Below are 18765 nucleotides of genomic sequence, written 5' to 3' on the forward strand. Positions count from 1 at the left end.
TTTGACGAAGAAAAAAAAAAAAAAAAAAAAAAAACCTGAGACTGAAAAGTCTTATCTTTTGTCAATGGCACATTCTTATTTATAAGAAAATAATGAGAAGTCTTAAACCACATTCCCTAAGTTCATTCATTTATTTCCTCCGTGAGTGAAAACGCGAGAACATCCCCAACAGGATCTGGATGCCATAAGCCATCCCTAGCTTCAGCCAGTCGTGGGTCATGGTGTTCACATATGTGCACACTCGGGAGGCTTCCAGTCTTAAACAGAGACCCTTCCTATGTGTGGGTCTAACAGGTTGTCACATTTCAGTACAATACCACCATCTAGGCCTACGTATTCTTATCTCAACAGCTGAACAAAATTTTTAAATTAAACATTGGTTTTTGATTATGAAAAAAAAAAACCATGGGAGTCTATGGTGTTTGAGCTTAGACATGTTCCCATTTTTACCCCACCTTCTGCTCTGTTGAAGTACATGGATAAATTCAGGAAAGGGATTGCAGTATGATCACACCACACTGATGGATTCTCTCTCTCTTTCTCTACCTCTCTCTGAAGAGTGAATACAGTGTGGCAGAGAAACAAAGCAAAAGGAAGGAAGGAAGGAAGAAAGGAAGGAAGGAAAAAAGAAAAGAATATTTCTCTACCTCTCCCTCTTTCTGATGAGTGCTTATGCCCTCTGGCAGAGAAAAAAGAGAGAGAGAGAAGAAAAAGAGAAAGAAAGAAGGAAAGAAAGAAAGAGAAAGAAAGAAAGAAAGAAAGAAAGAAAGAAAGAAAGAGGGAGAGAGAGAAAGAGAGAAAGAGGGAGAGAAAGAAAGAGAGAGAAAAGAAGGAAGGAAGGAAGAAAGGAAGGAAGGAAGGAAGGAAGGAAGGAAGGAAGGAAGGAAGGAAGGAAGGAAGGGGGGAAGGAAGGAGGGAAGGAAGGAAGGGGGGAAGGAAGGAGGGAAGGAAGGAAGCAATCACAGAAAGAAGGAAGGAATGAAACCAAACAGGAGAATCCAGAAAGATCGCTATTTGGGAAGGTCAGCAGCAACTACCTTGTGGTGGTAACACCAGATGGGGAAAACAAAACACTGGAGGAAAAGCCAGACGTTTAACAGGAACGCATAGGAATGAAATCCTCATAGTGAGCTCTGTGAGAGTTTACATACACCTGAGGTCGGAAAGGCAGCTTGCAATGCAAATCTCTGATTAGCCAGCAGGTGGCATGGCCGACCATAGTTCAAATCCTGGACCTGGTGGCTTGAAAAAGCACAGTGTGCTGCCTGCATGCCCAAAGTCCAAGTAGAAGAACGGAGGAGAAAGGATTGCAGGGTTGCCAACACCTGTGGGATTATTTCTCACTCTCAGTGTCTGTCTCTGGCAAGAGTACACACCCTATGGCAAAAATCTTTTAAGAAAATTGAAATTGCATCAGACTCGCAAAGGTCCAACACTAAAGAAAAAAATCTTATTGGCTCAAAGTGTTTATACATAACTTATGCACCCATTTTCACTGGAGACCACATCTTGCTTAGAAACATACTCTCTCAGCAAACCTTGAGGAAAATTGTGACTTCATTACAAGAGAATACTATTTTTTTCAATCTGTAATTCCAAAAATCAATGAGATAGATACATATAAAAATACTAAAAGTATCAGCAACATGCACTAAAAATGAGTATTTACAGTCAAATATCTACATCTCTGTATCTATATCATCCATCTATATCATTTTCTAGAACTCCTAGAGTCATCTACCAGACACAAAGGGAAAACTCCAGATCACCTATTAGGTGGCTGATAGGCTTTAAGTAATCACCATTCACTATATTCAGTTCACTAGTCTCATCTGAGTAAAAATCAAGGTGGGAAAACAATTATAAGACTGGTAACATCTTCTCGGCTCTTTGACATAGCACTCTCCTTCCCTGTACCTTCATAAAGGAAAAGCAAGGGTTAGATAGTTCATTGGCTATGGGCATAAAGATTTTTCTCATCGCAGATGAAAAATCCACCCGTGAAGTTAAACGTGCATTAGATTAATATAATAGGAAATATAAATAGGACTGAAAATCAAACATATTATTGTTGGGGAAACTAATTCTCTAAAGTCATGAATGTATTCTGATAGTGTTTAACTTCAACCCACCTTCTGTACCCTAGAGCACAATGAATAAAATATAATCTTATATAAATGTTCATTATATTATGATTTGCCACATATTCTTTTGTCTGCCTTTCTTTTCTTGTCTGCCAATAAGCTATCCTATTTCCTTCAAAGAACAGCAGGAGTTCTGTCAAGTTTTCATAGGGTGAGACACCATGGAATGTAGGAATAAAAATAAAGGATTAATCAGAACACTTGTGAGATTATTTAAAATCTATCTTCTAATGTTATTCAACTTTACGAACTCCTTACTGATTCTATTTCTCAAAAACTTTCACTAGGAAACTGGGTGAGAAAATGTGTCTGCTAATGTAAAATGTCTCCTGGCCTTGGAAATCATTAAGTACCAAAATATATTCTAAGAAACTCCTTATCCATATTCTTTTAGAATTAGTTTTCTCCACTTTCCTGTCCCACATAAAAATTTCCTTTGCTCAGTACTCTTAATGCTAATACTAAAGTAATTATCATTTAAGTCTCTACTGTATTTTTATTTGTCCTTAATTAAATATAATGAAATATAGTCATCTTTCAGTATCTATGCAAGATTTGTCCCATTACTCCCATAGATACCAAAATTCACAAATGCTCAAATTAAAATGGCACTGTATTTATATAACATTGGCATATTTTACTGTATATTTTAAAATCATATTTAGAATACCTATTCTACATAATACAATGAAAACATTATATTTGGTCATCAGGAAAGTCATGACATATTATTCCACATTCTCTATGTAAAAATGCTCCATGACTTTCCTGACAACCCAATATAAATAGCTGATATACATTACTGTTGTTTACTTATATTAACGTTTATTGTTATCAATTTCTATTGTTTTTGTTTTCAAATATGTTGGTACTGAAGTTGTTTGAATCTAAGGATATATTTTAGAACCCATAGGTAGAGAGAACGTTCTGTATATATTTTTCTATTATTCTCCATGCTAAGACTTCTACATGAATGTTTATGGCAGCTTTATTGTCAAAGCATCAAATACAGAAAATAAGTTGAATGCCACACAATTGATGGACAGTTAAGCTGGGGAGTATTCCTAGTATGGAATTGGAATTCTATTCTGCCTTAAGAAGGTACAGACTATTAATGTGCACACAGTTTGATAGAGCTCAAGAAAATTACCAATGCAAAAAATCAGATTTCAGGGGCCAGCGGGTGGCATGGTGGTTATGGCACTGAATTTCCACATGGCAAATCACAGTTCAAGTCCCATGCCTGGCAGTTTAAAAATCAAGCCAGGTGTGTGGACATTTGTACCCAACATCCCAAGAGAAGAATGAAGGAGAGGGGATTGCACTGTGGCCATCTTCCTGGGTCATGATTTCTCACTTTCTTTCTGTCTCTTTCAGGTGAGCACATATCCTATGGCAAAAATGCAAAAATAATAATAATAATAATAATCATCATCATCATTTTTAAAAACTCAGTGATCCAGCCATTAATATGGTGGTTAAGGTGACTGGATCCCACATGGCCAACTTCATAATTGAGTCCTGGACTCAGCGGCTTGGGAAATGCCTGTCCCAAGATCTAAAATCCTGAAAGGAGAAATGAAGGAAAAGAGAATGTGACATGACCGTCCCCCATGAAGGGAGCTTTCTCTCTTCCTCTCTCTGTCTCAGGCAAACACACAGGCCCTCTAGTAAATTTTAAAAAAATTAGTTACTCTGTATCAATTCATACAGTATCCCCAAGGTGACAATATTATAGAGGCAGACAGAAAACTAGTGGTTGCTAGGGGGTAGGGAAAAACTGAACAGGTTGTTTGGTGGTTTAGAGAATCTTTGAGATAAAACTTTTCTGTATTTTGATTAATATGGTGTTGAAATTAATATACTGATGTGATAAAAGCACATTGAAGCCAACACACACACACACACACACACACACACACACACACACAAATCAGACAATACTGAAGACATTAAATTTCTCGGTAAACACTCATTCAATATATGTTATACTTTATGCAATTTTTTAGTAGTTTAGATAGAAAAGAACAATTTGGCACTAACTGGTGCTTTATACTTTAGAATTATTAACTGAACTCTTGGGCCCCAAAAGCATTGTGAGACATGCCAGAGGTAATGATCTAGGCAAATTGAAAAGTGTGATTCTGATTAGGCAAAGAAGAATGATATCACTACTCTGCATGAGTCATTAGCAAAGCATTTGATAATGTGCTCAGGCATTACCAACTGACAGACTCTTATCAATGGGTAATTAGAGGAATACAAATAAAGAAACAAGCAGAGCTCATAATTGGACCAATACAATAGTAATTTTCTCTCAGAAGAAAACCAAACATGATAATATTTTACAAAATTGAAAATAAATGTGTGTGTGCACGCATGTATACACTAAAGATGTCTTTGTGAAAATGTTACCAGGAAGGACTTGGGAAAGTCTACTGTAACTTCAAAAATTGGAATAAGAGCCATCCTTGCCACTGTCATGGACAGCCTTGTCCTATGATTCTCTTTCATTATTCCTAGCTGTTCCACAGAGCCTGAATATTTCAGTGCATATACAACCCAACTGAAATAACAACTATAACTGAGTCCTTCAGTCAATAGGCTGAAAAAATGACAGGGAAGATGATACAAAATACAGCACAATGCACCATATGGAGAAATTTTAGACTAGGATTTCTGGGGGGAAATGGGGTTCTTTACTTAAATATCTATCTCATACACTGAAAAGATTATCGCTATTAAGCAATATTTCTAGACTATATATCAGATACTATCTAATACAATACAACCAATGTGATTTTCAGTTTATTAAAACTGGGATTATTCTTTTAATTTTTGGAGAGCTTTTTGCTATAGGATGCATGCAGTAGCTGGAAAGACAGAGAGAGACAGAAACTGAGAAATCACTCCCTCCCACCCCCAGGGGGATGGCCACGCCACAATCCTTTCTGCTCTATTCTCTTCTCAGGATCTTGGACATGCACGTATATGTTCCTGGCATTATTTTAATCCACTGGGTTTGGTACTCATATTGCAATCAAGTAAGTGGGGGTCCAGTCCATTACACCATCTGCTGGTCTCAAAACTGGCATTATTCTATATGCATTTCTCATTGCAGTTAATTGTGTTTGCAAAAATATCTGCCATTATATTGCAAAATATTTCTTTTTTACTTGCTTCTTTTTTTTTTAAGAGAGATTTTTTTCTCTAGGACATGTGCACTTCCCAGAGAGACAGGGAGACAGAAAGTGAGAACAGAGAACAGAAAGCAAGAAATCAACCCCTAGTGGCAGGGGCCATGCCATAATCCATTCTCCTCTTTTCCTCTTTGGATCTCAGGCATGCATGCATATGCTCCTGGTGTGGGTTGTAAGCTACTAGGTCTGGGACTCAAACCATGGTCAACTACTCGGGAGACCAGCAACATAACTATTATGCTATCCACTGGTCCTCTGATTGCTTCTCTTTTTTTTTTTTTTTTTTTCAAATTATTTATTCCATAAGGCAGAGAGAGAAAGTTGAGCATGCTCAACAGGGTCTTACACTGTGACTACCCCCTGAACCACAACCTTTCCCTGCTAGCTAGGACCTAAGCACACATGTGCACACATATAATGTAAAGGCCAACTGGACCACTGAGTCCCAGCCTTCCGTATGGCTTCCAGCTGAGCAGAGAGGTGCACTCTAACTGCAGCATCAGAGCTGGAGTAAGATAAGTCTTTTCTTTTTAAAAAGAAAACAGCATCCCCAATAGCAACCCAGCCCTAGCTTGCAGCCAACCCTGACTGTGAACAAGCACATGCCCAGTTTTCCTAGAGAGAAGCTGGGGAACTTGAACTGAGATATGAACTGGGAACCTTCTCATGTGGGATTGACTCACAGAGCCTGAGAACATCACAGCTCCAACATCTACCCACGGATAATGGTCTTTCTTTCTTTTTTTTTTTTTTAATCAGTTAGAAAACCTTTATTTAGTAATTATATTTTTAAAAAAAAAAAGGGCATTTGTGCTCTCCAGAGAGACAGAGACAGAGAGACAGAAAGTAAGAAATCAACTCCCAGGATGGGTGGCCACATTTCAATCCCTTCACCTCCATTCTCTTCTCTGAATTTTGGGCATTTATGCACACATACATGAGTTGGAAGCCTCTCGGTCCAGGACTTGAACTGTTGTCAGCCAGGTGGGAGTTCAGTAACATAACCATTATGCCACCTACTAGTTCCAGAAAATCCTTTCTTAGCTTTATTTTATATATATATAAAATTTATATTTGTGTCGTCAAAGATAAACATAGCCAGGCATCAGTTGGAAAACTGAAAGCAGATATTATGCAATTCTGAAAATAAATAATGCTTCTAATAAAACATTGACAAATATATCAAAAATTACATATATTGCTAAAGTTGTACAATAAAGCATCAATAATTCAGATTAATTTCAAAGCAAGTGTCCAGATATATTTCAAAATCTAAATTACATACTTTTTAAAAAATGAAAACTTATTTCAAGTTAATTGTGTTATTATGATAACTCTGACCTTATATTGTATTTTCATGACCAAAAGCAGCAGTGTTTAACTTACCCTAGCAAAGCTAAATCATTATTTCTGGTTGGTTTGCTGTAGAAGTTAGTTACTGTTGGTTTCTGTAGTCTGTGTGTGTGTGTGTGTTAATGTAAACAAGCTTTTCTTTTTTTAGAGATTTTAGTTCGGAAGCTCTCCAATGAATTAAGAAAAGACCCACGTGCATTTTGGAAGTTACTCAAGTAATTAACACTGTTGCACAAAATTGGAGAATTGGCTGTAAATTAGAAGGGAATCAAGAATCTAAGCATCTATACTCTCCTATTGTTTAGGTTAGTGGAGTTTTTGTCATTATTTCTTCTGTGGAGATGAACGCATCTAACTTTTTGAAGATACTTTTTTTTTAGAGAGGTTTTCTCTATAGGGTGTGTGCGCTTGCCAGAAAGACAGAGAGACAGAAAGCGAGAAATCACCCCCCAAGGGGGATGGTCACGCCGCAATCCCTTCTCCTCCATTCTCCTCTCGGGATCTTGGGCACGCACGCACACGTGCCCGGTGTGAGTTTTAAGCCACCGGGTCCGGGACGTAAACCGCAGTCGACTATGTGGGAGTCCAGCGACATAGCCATTACTCTAACTGCTGGTCCCAGATTTGATTTACAAAAGAAACTTCTACTCTTCTCCCTGTCCCTGTGTGTTGCTTCAACATATCTCCTTTTATTTCTCCTTGTTGACTTTGTTTATTTCTTAATATTTTTATATAGTCAATCACTGTATATCATTACAGCATGCAAAATTAATTTTCCCGGCATCAAAACACTTCATATTAGTCCAGTTAAAAATATTATATACAGGGACCAGCAGTTAGCGTAATGGCTATGTCGTTGGACTCCCATGTAGTCGACTGAGGTTCACATCCCAGACCCGGTGGCTTAAAACTCATGTCGGGCGCATGTGCATGCGTGCCCAAGATCCCGAGAGGAGAATGGAGGAGAAGAGATTGTGGTGTGGGCATCCCCCCCGGGGGGTGATTTTTTCGCTTTCTATCTCTCTGTCTCTCTCTGTCTGTCCGGCGAGCAGCCTATGTCAAAAAAATCTTCCAAAAAAAAAAAAAAGAGAGAGAAAATATTATATACAGTACCATCAACAGATAATTTTCCATTTTTGTATTTTTAAAATTTAATTTCACTTATTATTATCATCATCTTGTTTACATTACATTGACTCACACATGTCCCCACATCTCCGTTAGCATAAACAAGGCAAAACAGCTTCTATAAACTCTGTAACTGAGGGAACAAAAATTTTTATCTGTGTTGTTAAAGATAAACCTAGCCAGGTATCAGTTGGAAAAGTCAAAGCAGATATTATGTAGTTCTAAAAATAGGAGAAAAAATGGAGCTCCATCTCAATTTGTTTAAAGGTGATTTGGGCATTTTAAATGAAGAATGGGGACAGGAGGGAGAGCAGGGGCTCAGAAGGGTCAATATGAAAAATTCCAAAGCGTGGTTTCTGTGTGACTAGGCCAACTGTGTTTGCTAGCTGACATGGGATTCTAACTCAGACTCCCAAGGAGACTAGGAGCCCAGGCCCTTACTAGGCCCCTGCTGCTCCCAGTGATTACAGTTGAAAGGCAAGGTTCTTGAGACACTCTTGAGTTAAAGAGATACATATTCACAAGCCACTTTTGTCAATTCTCCTGGAAAGGGTGATCAGGGACCTATTGTCAGGTGTTCCCTGGAACAAATAGTCAGTTCTGCAGAGTTTGAATGGAATTGCTAATTGCTGAGATCTGAGGGTCTCAAGATAAATCAGTTAGTGAGATTTTTTTCCTACGGATTTACCCATTATTTTCATCAGAAAGCATTTAAAGTCCTGGAATACTTGTTATATAGAAAATTATGATTTATATTTTAATTTGTTTGCAGTACTATAGTTAATATAGTGTATATGAATACCAAGAACAAAGCAGATGTAACACAGAATAATATCCAAAACTAATGTTTGAAGGTAATATGGATTCATTTAGGTTATGTTTTGTTGTCAAGGAATTGGGTAGGCAACTCAACAAGAATATAGTTTCTGCTATTTTTATATGCAATCTGACCTTGAGGTAGTTAATTATCCTTGTAAATAATAATTTGATTTTAAAAAATTAGAGAGTTTTATTTTTCTTTGCTATAAGACATATGTGCTCACCAGAGAGACAGAGACAGAGGGAGACAAAGAGACCGAAAGTAAAAAATCCCCTCCCGCCCCCAGGGAAGATGTCTATGCCACAATTCCTTCCCCTCCATTCACCTCTGAGGAATCTGGGCATGCATGCACATGCGTCTGGCATGAATTTCAAATCTCTGGGTCAGGGACTTGAACCACAGTCGACCATCTGGGAGTCCAGCACCTCAACCATCACAGAATCCACTGGCCCAATGGGTAGGTGCTTATTTTCAAATGAGCTAATATATTTCCATCTTAAAAGGAATCACTTAAAAAACACCCTTCATGGAATTATTGTGAAGAATATATTGACATGATGCATTTAGAGTGGTTCTCAGGGTGTCAGGAAAATAGTAGATCTTCAGGTCCAACAAATGGCATAGTGGTTACATTGCTGGACTCCTACATGTCCAACTGCAATTCGAGTCCCAAACCCAGTAGCTTCAAACATATTTGGTGTGTGGAGTGTGTGCACAGGATCCCAAGAGGAGAAGGGATTGCAGTGTGCCCATCTCCCAGGGTTGGGGGGAGAGTGATTTCTCAATTTGCTTCTCACTGTCTTTGTCTCTCTCCCTCTCTCTGGCAAACACCCATTCCCGAAGGCAGAAATTTCTACTAAAAGAAAGAAAATAGTAGATTCTCTTAATTACTAAGAACCAATACAAAAAATTCATATTCATTAAATAAGGTGTAATTAAAAAATAAATACAATACACATTGCTTTGCTTTAAAAATGCTGTAACCAATATTTAATAATATACAAACTTCTTAAAATGTATTCAAGTTTCCAATATTTTTTATTTAGTTATTTTTGCTACGAGGTGTGTGCATTTTCCAGAGAAAGAGAGAGGAAAAAAAAGAGAGAGAGAGAAAGTGAAAGACCATGTCCAGGGGTGGGGCGATAGCCACACCACAATTCCTTCTCTTCTAATCATGTCCAGGGGAGAGGCGATAGCCACACCACAATTCCTTCTCTTCTATTCCTTTGGGATTTGGGGTGTGCACACACAACAAATCTGGCCACATGAGGTCAGTGTCTTAACCTCTCTGCCACCTGCTGGTCCCATCAAGTTGCCATTATTGTTTAAGGATGACTATGTAAAGGTGACTTAAAAACATTTGTGGAAAAATGAGGACCAGCAGATGGCACAGAGGTTAAGACACACAGATCCTACCTGACCAACTGTGCAGTTCCAGTCCCAGGTCCATTGTCTCGAAAAATACGCAAGTGCATGCACATGTGTGCTCAAAGTCTGAAGGACTGCAGCATGGCAGTCTTTACCCAGTATGGTGAGCTCTCGTTTTCTCTCCCCACCCCACCCCATCTCTCCAGTGAGTGCATGTACCCCATAGCAAAACTAAAAGCCAAAAACCAAAAACCGAAAGATAAAAACTTGTGAGGGAAAAAATAAACTGCAAATTTATTTGAGGCAAAAAAGTTTTGAAAAACAGGCAGTTTTTCTGTACCATCCATGTGCCATGAGCTTTTTCAGGACCCCTCATGGAGTAGCAATGAGGACACTATTCATAAAAGACCAAACTGTCATTATGGCAAAATTTACAAGACATATGCTCCAAAGAACTGGCAATTTGAATTAAAATTTTTAACATCTTTTGTTATATAAAGTCAATTATATTTTGTATGATGTGTATTTTCATAAAATAAAACACATCCTGAAAGTATTAGCAAATATAATTACCCACAAAACAGCATGGGAAATGATACAGTTCCCATGCTCTTCATTAAGAACATATTGTTATCTCTCTTACACGCTTTAGTTCTCTTTTTGTTAAACAAAAGATAAATGTTGCTTTTGGCAGGAAAGATTCACAATATCTGCCAAAATTGCTCTTGGTAGACAGCAATTCAAGTAGTAAATATCGTTTTTATGGATAATTAGTTGATTGAATGTCTGTCTGAATTAGGGGCTTTTTAATATTCATGGCTAATTTATACCTATGAATATTTTATTAATTTCTGTTTTGTTTGAAATAATGATTTTACAATAACACAGAACCCAAATACTTAACATTAATAAACTCTAAATACTAGGTCAGTGACAATTCTGTGATGAAGTATCACCCAAAGCTTTCCTGACAGAGCAGTATGGTTTACAAAATACTAACTCTGTGACCCAGGTATAGAGACATGTAATTCATTATTTTCTTAATAAATTATAAAATCTAGCTATAGAGACACCCTCATTATTTACATCAACACTTTTTATAGAATTGCTTGATTACAGGAAATTAAGTCTGCTTTATGGGAGGAGAACCCTCGTCCCCTGAATGAGTTTCACCACTTGCGTGAAACTGAATCACACATTTTTTACAGGTCGACGACTATTTTTCAAACTCACATTTTGCCCTACATAGATTAGTGTTAACACATTGACTCCAAACATATTCTAGTTGCTTATTCATTTGTGTTTTCTCTTTCACTGGTTTGTAAGCTTTTTAGGGGAGACACAATACATTACACTTGGTTTTATTTATTTGGGGGCCCTAAGACAATAAAAAATTTATGGAATTAACAATAAGTAGTTTAGTCTGACATTCTGAACCCCCTCCTGAAGAATCATAGGAGAAAAAAATTAAAATTTAATTCTAGACATCGAAGCATGGGATGACGCTGCGTGATGACAATCGTCCAATTCCCCTGCAGAGGCCAGCAGGATGGCCTGGCCCTGTCGTTCCAGTTCTTGCATCTCACATGTGATTGCAGTCCCAACTTCTCTGCCCACAGCCACAGCACAGTTGTCCGAATCCGAAATGACTACAGTAGAAGTCCAGGTCCGTGCACGCAGCTGCCCTGATGGAGACAGAATCCCTAGTCATTCCAGCTGAAAAAATAGGAACGAGTTTGGGAAGGCTTGAGCTGAGTATGAGAGCATTGCTAGAAAACTGCCTTGTGTGGCACCCATAGCAGGGATAGTTCTGTCATAAGTGGCCTGGATAGTAAATCCTAGGACAGCCTAACCATTTAAGTGAATATACTTTCAGTGGCTGCACAAATTTATAGACCACAGTGAAGCTACAAAAGTTACAACCTCCAATATCTTCTTTCACATTTCTTCCTTTGACTTCTCTTACAAGCTGAACTCGTTTTATTAGCAGAGGACAGTGATCTTTCCTGCAGAGGGTCAACTTAGAAGAGAAATCAGGCATAGTGGATAAACGTAACCTGAATTGAAATCTTGTGTCTTATGTTTTCTAAAGAAGAATAGACCCTGGCTTGAGATTCACAAATGATTCTTTATGAAGTATTTTAAAAATAATTGCTTTTATAAATGTGCTGATCAAGAGCAGACAAGGTATCATATGGATCCTGTAATTTAAAGAATGGAAAATTGAGTTACCTCAGTCTGAGCTTCTGTCCTGCACCCCATTACAAGTATATACACAATGTAGCCTAAATATACTTGAACTTCAAGTTCCCTTTTGTAACCAACTTATTAACCAATACAAAATGTGCATTTTGTATCAAGTATTTAGTAGCTGAGGCACATAGAAAGATGTAGAACAATAGTATCTTTTCTGTGGGCTGATCTTTATTAAACCAAAGCCCAATGGCAGTAAACACTTTATTTCTTCCAGATTTGGATAAAGTTTAACTTTCTGAATAGGTCATTACTTACATTCTATTTTAGAATTATTTATATAGTTCATACATTGTATTTCATCAAATCTTACTTTCTTCTTTTTCTAAAGAAACTTTTTCCCATCGTTTTATTGACCATCAGTGAAAGGCATATCTATTGTGAAAATACTATCGTTTTGTCTTAAATTTTTCTGTATCTGGTCTTTTAATACTTTGTGTAGTTGGGTGAAAAACGTGTTAAAATATGAGGGTACTTTAAATGTTCATGAAAAATGGAATTTAAGTATGAGTTGTTGTCGGTGCAAACACATTTAGAAATCCATGTGCAGTGTTGTTGTCATACATAATACATATTTGCCGTGAATGTTCTGAAGATGGCTTGTACATGTTGCTTTTAAATTTTCAGGCAGGATAGAGACATTTAATTAAAAGTGTTCTGTATATATAGTTAAATTTGTATAGAATCTTTGTTAGAAAGATCTATATTGAATTTAATATTGATATGATTAACTCAGTGCAAAGTCATAGTTCATTTTTATTACTTTATTTAAAATTATATAAGTAATTCATAGATTTTAAGAATAATTTTTTAATATTTATTTTACAAGCAGTTTTTCCTTTTTCCTGTGTGTAAAGTCTGAAACAACAAGTCACATGCATTCATAAGTGTCTTATGACAAGGCTGCATAAGACTTTATGGGATTTGGAAAGAAATGACCTACCTTTGGAAACTAGGAAAATATTTTACATCCTTAATGACATTAAATAGCTGAATCTGGGAGGAATTCATGCTTACCTGATTATTACATCCTAGAATTTTAACTATTTGAATTTGTTTCTAATAAATGTATGCTAGCTATGGTACCTGTGATGTCTATAAAATGACACTGTAGGGAACCAGCAGTTAGTGTAATGGCTATGTCGCTGGACTCCCACATAGTCGACCATGGTTCGCGTCCCAGACCCGGTGGCTTAAAAAACTCATGCTGGGCACATGTGTGTGCATGCTCAAGACCCCGAGAGGAGAATGGAGGAGAAGGGATTGCTGCATGACCATCCCCCCTGGGGAGTGATTTCTCGCTTTCTGTCTCCATGTCTCTCTCTGTCTGTCTGGCAAGCGCACGCGCCCTATAGCGAAAACCTCTCCAAAAAAAGAAAAAAAAAGAAGACACTGTAGTGGTTTGGATCTAGATTTTTATTTGTCATCAAAACAGACTCAGTAGTATCACTTAATCATTGTCCCATGTGGGCCTAAGCAATTCAAGTCATCTTGCCAACTCTCTCTTTCTTTCACTGACTTAATCAAAAATTGCAAATTATTCTTTCCTATCTGCTAGTTCTCAGATTACAAAAATATTTATATAAATGGAAGTGTGATTTTTTTCTTCTATTTTTATTGTTATAACATCAATCTATGTAAATGTTCTTATTTCAAAATAACACAAAACTCATCTATAATTCTGCTTTTGAGATGAAGATTCTTCTTGTTTAGTCAAGAATAAAAGAATCTAATCTGCATCAAATTGACTATCTGAGGTATTCTCAGTTTTTCAAAAATATTTCCCTCTTTATTTTTTAAATAAAATGCCTCTTTATAATGTTCTATTTAAAATGTTTTCAATGGATATCTTACTAACTTAAATGTTTATTAAAAGCGTCAGATCAAGCCAACCCCACATCACTTAAAGTAACACAAGTATTCTTGCACCAAAACTAATGTACCACCATAAAAGTTAACCCCACCTCCTATGAAAAAAGACTTCTGTAATCCCATTGACATCGACTTTCACATACAACCTAAAGATCAGGGCAAAATTTTTGGATCCAGATAATAACACAACAGTGGAACATAATGTCTCTGTGAGACCGACCCACATGGGAGGATTCCAGGTTCAAGACTGGAGATTTCTCTGAGTTCACTATGCACATGTGTGCCCATCCTATGGGCTGACTGAGGCTAGGGGTGGATTGTGGGTCAAGACCCTGGTGGGTGATGTTGTCTTTGTCTCTCTTTCCCACTCTATTTCTCTCTCTTTTTGCTTCTCTCATAGAAGAAATAAATACATCAACTTCTAAAATACAAGGATAATTTTTTTCTAAACCAACAGCTGAGTGCTCCCCAACTTAATCAGGCAGTTTTGGATGGTATAAATCACTGTATTTTATGTAATACACTTACAATACTCTTTAAATACGCCATACTCATAAGATACAACACATTTACACACAGGTACGCACACCCATTGCCATACTTTCTGTGTATATTTATATGGTATATATGTGATTATATTTATGCATATCTATGTAGTTATATTTTCATGTGTTTGGAATACAATCTGGCAAGGATGCTACTTCCAGCACTACATGGTTTATTTCAGATTTACTTTAGACATATAAATTTCACTATCCTCTACATCATCAACATTTACCCTTGGTTTCTTTTGGTGGCTGATTACAGATACCTGGAGAAAAGGATGCTACACTTGTAAATCTTTTCCTTACTTAAGTTTTGTCAATTGCCAGGCATTTCCTACATAATAGCGACTGGTTGCAATTTCCCGTTACAGATTTCCATGACGAGTTCAGCAAGTATTAAATGGTTTGTTTAGTTATGATTGTTTTAATAAGATTGATTCAGTTAATATATCTTATGTTCCCATTTTTTTCTGTTAGCTATTTATTTGAAAATAAAATGCACTGTAGAAAAATTGATTTTATTTCCAAGGGATGAAAAGTGCCTGAAGGCGGGTTAACTGAGAAAAAGAAAATTAAATTAGAAGCCCATTTTGAAGACAAAGCTCAAGTCTTTGAATTCCTATTCATAATCCATTATTTTCATAACCCTACACCTCTTTAATGATTATAAGTAACAGTGTGTGAATTATGCCTGAAATATGATTCAAATACCTTTACATTTGAAACATATTTTACAACCAGAGAACTCAGTTAAACATATTTAACCAATAATCTATATGACAATAGACATTGACCATTAAATCAGTCTTCGATAAAATCTGGGCCTGATTTTATTTTAATTGAGGATCCCATGAAGTCAAGAATTAAGGAAAATTGAATTAATATAACTAGCTGTTAACAAGGAGTAGAACAAGTAAAAGTAAAATATTAATATTAAGAAAAGAGAGAGATTTTACATTCCAAAGAAAGGGCCTGAATTTCAATAAAGATGAGTAAAGTGTAATGTAGCAAGAACTCTTCACAAATCTTTTAACGTTCGGGTTATGGCATGCATGCTGCATGGCGCAAATTTACAAGCCTGCAAAATAGGAACATTAATGGCCTAGGATCTTTTAAAATCAGAACTCTGCATAATGATTCACTTGCCGTGCATAGCGAATATTAATAACTTCAAGCAGTTGAGTTTATTAACCTTTTACGTTAATGGTCAGAAATGAAACATGCTGAGAACAATTGCATGACAGAAGGGTAAAGTGTTTCTGACGACTATTGGGTTTCATTTGACAGTTAATAAAAACCATCAAGTACATATTACGTTAGATTAGCTGAGATCCGGATTCCATAAGACAAGTCATTATTATTAAAGGCAAATGGAGGGTATTTTCAAATGCACCCTGGAGTGAGGTAGACTAAAATATGATGGTGTACTCTTGAATGTCAAGGACATTTTGTGCAGTGTATAATGGAAAACTACATATAATGTGCAGTTTGGGAACTATTTCGTGTTCCTCTGAGGACCGCAAAGCATCACACTGAATATTATATTGGACTATGTCACACTTGGCTATAGGTTCAAGTGCATAACAAATATTTATAGACAATCATCATTTTGATGCCAGAAACAATGTGTCAAAGCTCACTGCACCATTATAGATGGCACATAAGAGTGTATAATGTCTCACCTTTTCTGTTTTTCTTTCTTTTTTATTACATAAAAATAATCAGTCCAGTTTTTCATAATCTATAAGTCATTCCCTGTTAGAAAATTAGAGTCATAAATGATTGGGTGATTTTTCTCAATAAGTGGTAAGCTGTGATTCTGACTAATTATGCCTTTCTAAATGTCAGCTATACTCATTAGAAAGTGTGAAGACCACTGGGAGTGGGACGATTTTGTTTTAAGAATATTAAACTTTTAAAGTATGCAAATGTAAGTAGCTGCAGAAATAAGTGCTTTGCTATGATGAGGAATCTAAAAATTTGATAAAGAGAAAAATATTTTCCAATAAGAAAATTATATTATGTAGCCAAAACAAACAACACCTGAAGCAGGGTGCCTTCTCTAGCTGCTATTTAATAAGTGACTAATCTTAAGTGAATAGCTTAACATTTCTGAACCCAAGTTTACTTCTCAAGTAATACCAATCAAATCCTTGTTATAAAGTTCTGACCATGTTTACATTTGTATGAGAATCACTGTAAGCTGTAAGGTTGCAGAAATGAAACATACTGTAATTAATCGTTTCAATATAAATAATAACACAAAGCTAACCATTAGGTGCCTGTGAGTGGGCATGGGAGGATGTGGGAACAGGTGGCCTATAAGAATTACAAACAGCACAGAGAAACTTTGAGGACTATGTACATCTCATCGTTTCGATTGTGATGATGACTTCATGAAATATACAAAACATATGTTAAAGCTCATTGTACAGTTTAAATATTAATAGTTTATTATATGAGAATTATACTACAATAAACCTGTATAAAAGTATAGAGACTATTACATCTATGATAAAAAAATACAGATGAGTGGCAAGAAATATTCCCGTCCTTATCTAGATTGTAATTATGAGTTACATTCGTGACAGTTTACTGAGTTATACATTATAATTTGTGCATATTGCTTTATGTATGTTATACTTTATTATTTTTTTTGGGGGGGGGAGAGGTTTTTTTCGCTATAGGGCGCGTGTGTTCGCTGGACAGACAGAGAGAGACATAGAAACAGAAAGCGAGAAATCACCCCCCAGGGGAGATGGTCACGCAGCAATCCCCTCTCTTCCATTCTCCTCTCGGGATCTTGGACACGCACGTACACGCACCTGGCGTGAGTTTTAAGCCACCGGGTCCGGGACGCGAACCGTGGTCGACTACGTGGGAGTCCAGCAACATAGCCATTACGCTAACTGCTGATTCCCATATATGTTATACTTTAATAGACAGTTCACTTAAGAAAGGAATACTTTGTGAGCAAGAAGGGTCACCTGAGTGACCTTGACCACCTGTTACATACTAGTTATAAAGGGTGAATTAAATGGACACGGTTGTTTATTCCCATAAGAATATTTCTAAGACTATCCATTCTGAAGCTCAATTGCACTACTAACTAATAGGAGGTTTGGTAATCTCTCAAGAGCAAACTTTAAAGCAAGACAGGTAAACATATTTGCTGGGCATCTCCAGAGAAACAGAACCAATAAAATGTAGATGAGGATGATGATGGTGATAAAGACAGATAAGAGATACAGGTTTCTTGTAAGGAATCAGCTAACAGCCATGGAGGCTGTGAGATGCCAAGATGCAGGTGGCAAGCAGGAAATCCTGGGAGAGCTGATGATGTAGTTCCAGTCCTGGTAAATTCACGAACAAATTTATGGTGACTTTTCATCCAGAAGTTGGATACAACAAATTCTCTCTTACTCAGCCTTTTAGTTCCATTGAGGTCTTCAGGGGAATGGAGGAGGTCCACTCCCATGGGGTTTTCGCTATAGGGCGCGTGTGTTCGCTGGACAGACAGAGAGAGACATAGAAACAGAAAGCGAGAAATCACCCCCCAGGGGAGATGGTCACGCAGCAATCCCCTCTCTTCCATTCTCCTCTCGGGATCTTGGACACGCACGTACACGCACCTGGCGTGAGTTTTAAGCCACCGGGTCCGGGACGCGAACCGTGGTCGACTACGTGGGAGTCCAGCAACATAGCCATTACGCTAACTGCTGATTCCCATATATGTTATACTTTAATAGACAGTTCACTTAAGAAAGGAATACTTTGTGAGCAAGAAGGGTCACCTGAGTGACCTTGACCACCTGTTACATACTAGTTATAAAGGGTGAATTAAATGGACACGGTTGTTTATTCCCATAAGAATATTTCTAAGACTATCCATTCTGAAGCTCAATTGCACTACTAACTAATAGGAGGTTTGGTAATCTCTCAAGAGCAAACTTTAAAGCAAGACAGGTAAACATATTTGCTGGGCATCTCCAGAGAAACAGAACCAATAAAATGTAGATGAGGATGATGATGGTGATAAAGACAGATAAGAGATACAGGTTTCTTGTAAGGAATCAGCTAAC

Source organism: Tupaia chinensis, unplaced genomic scaffold (assembly GCF_000334495.1).
Source record: "Tupaia chinensis unplaced genomic scaffold, TupChi_1.0 Scaffold000065_1, whole genome shotgun sequence".
Classification (NCBI taxonomy): domain Eukaryota; kingdom Metazoa; phylum Chordata; class Mammalia; order Scandentia; family Tupaiidae; genus Tupaia; species Tupaia belangeri.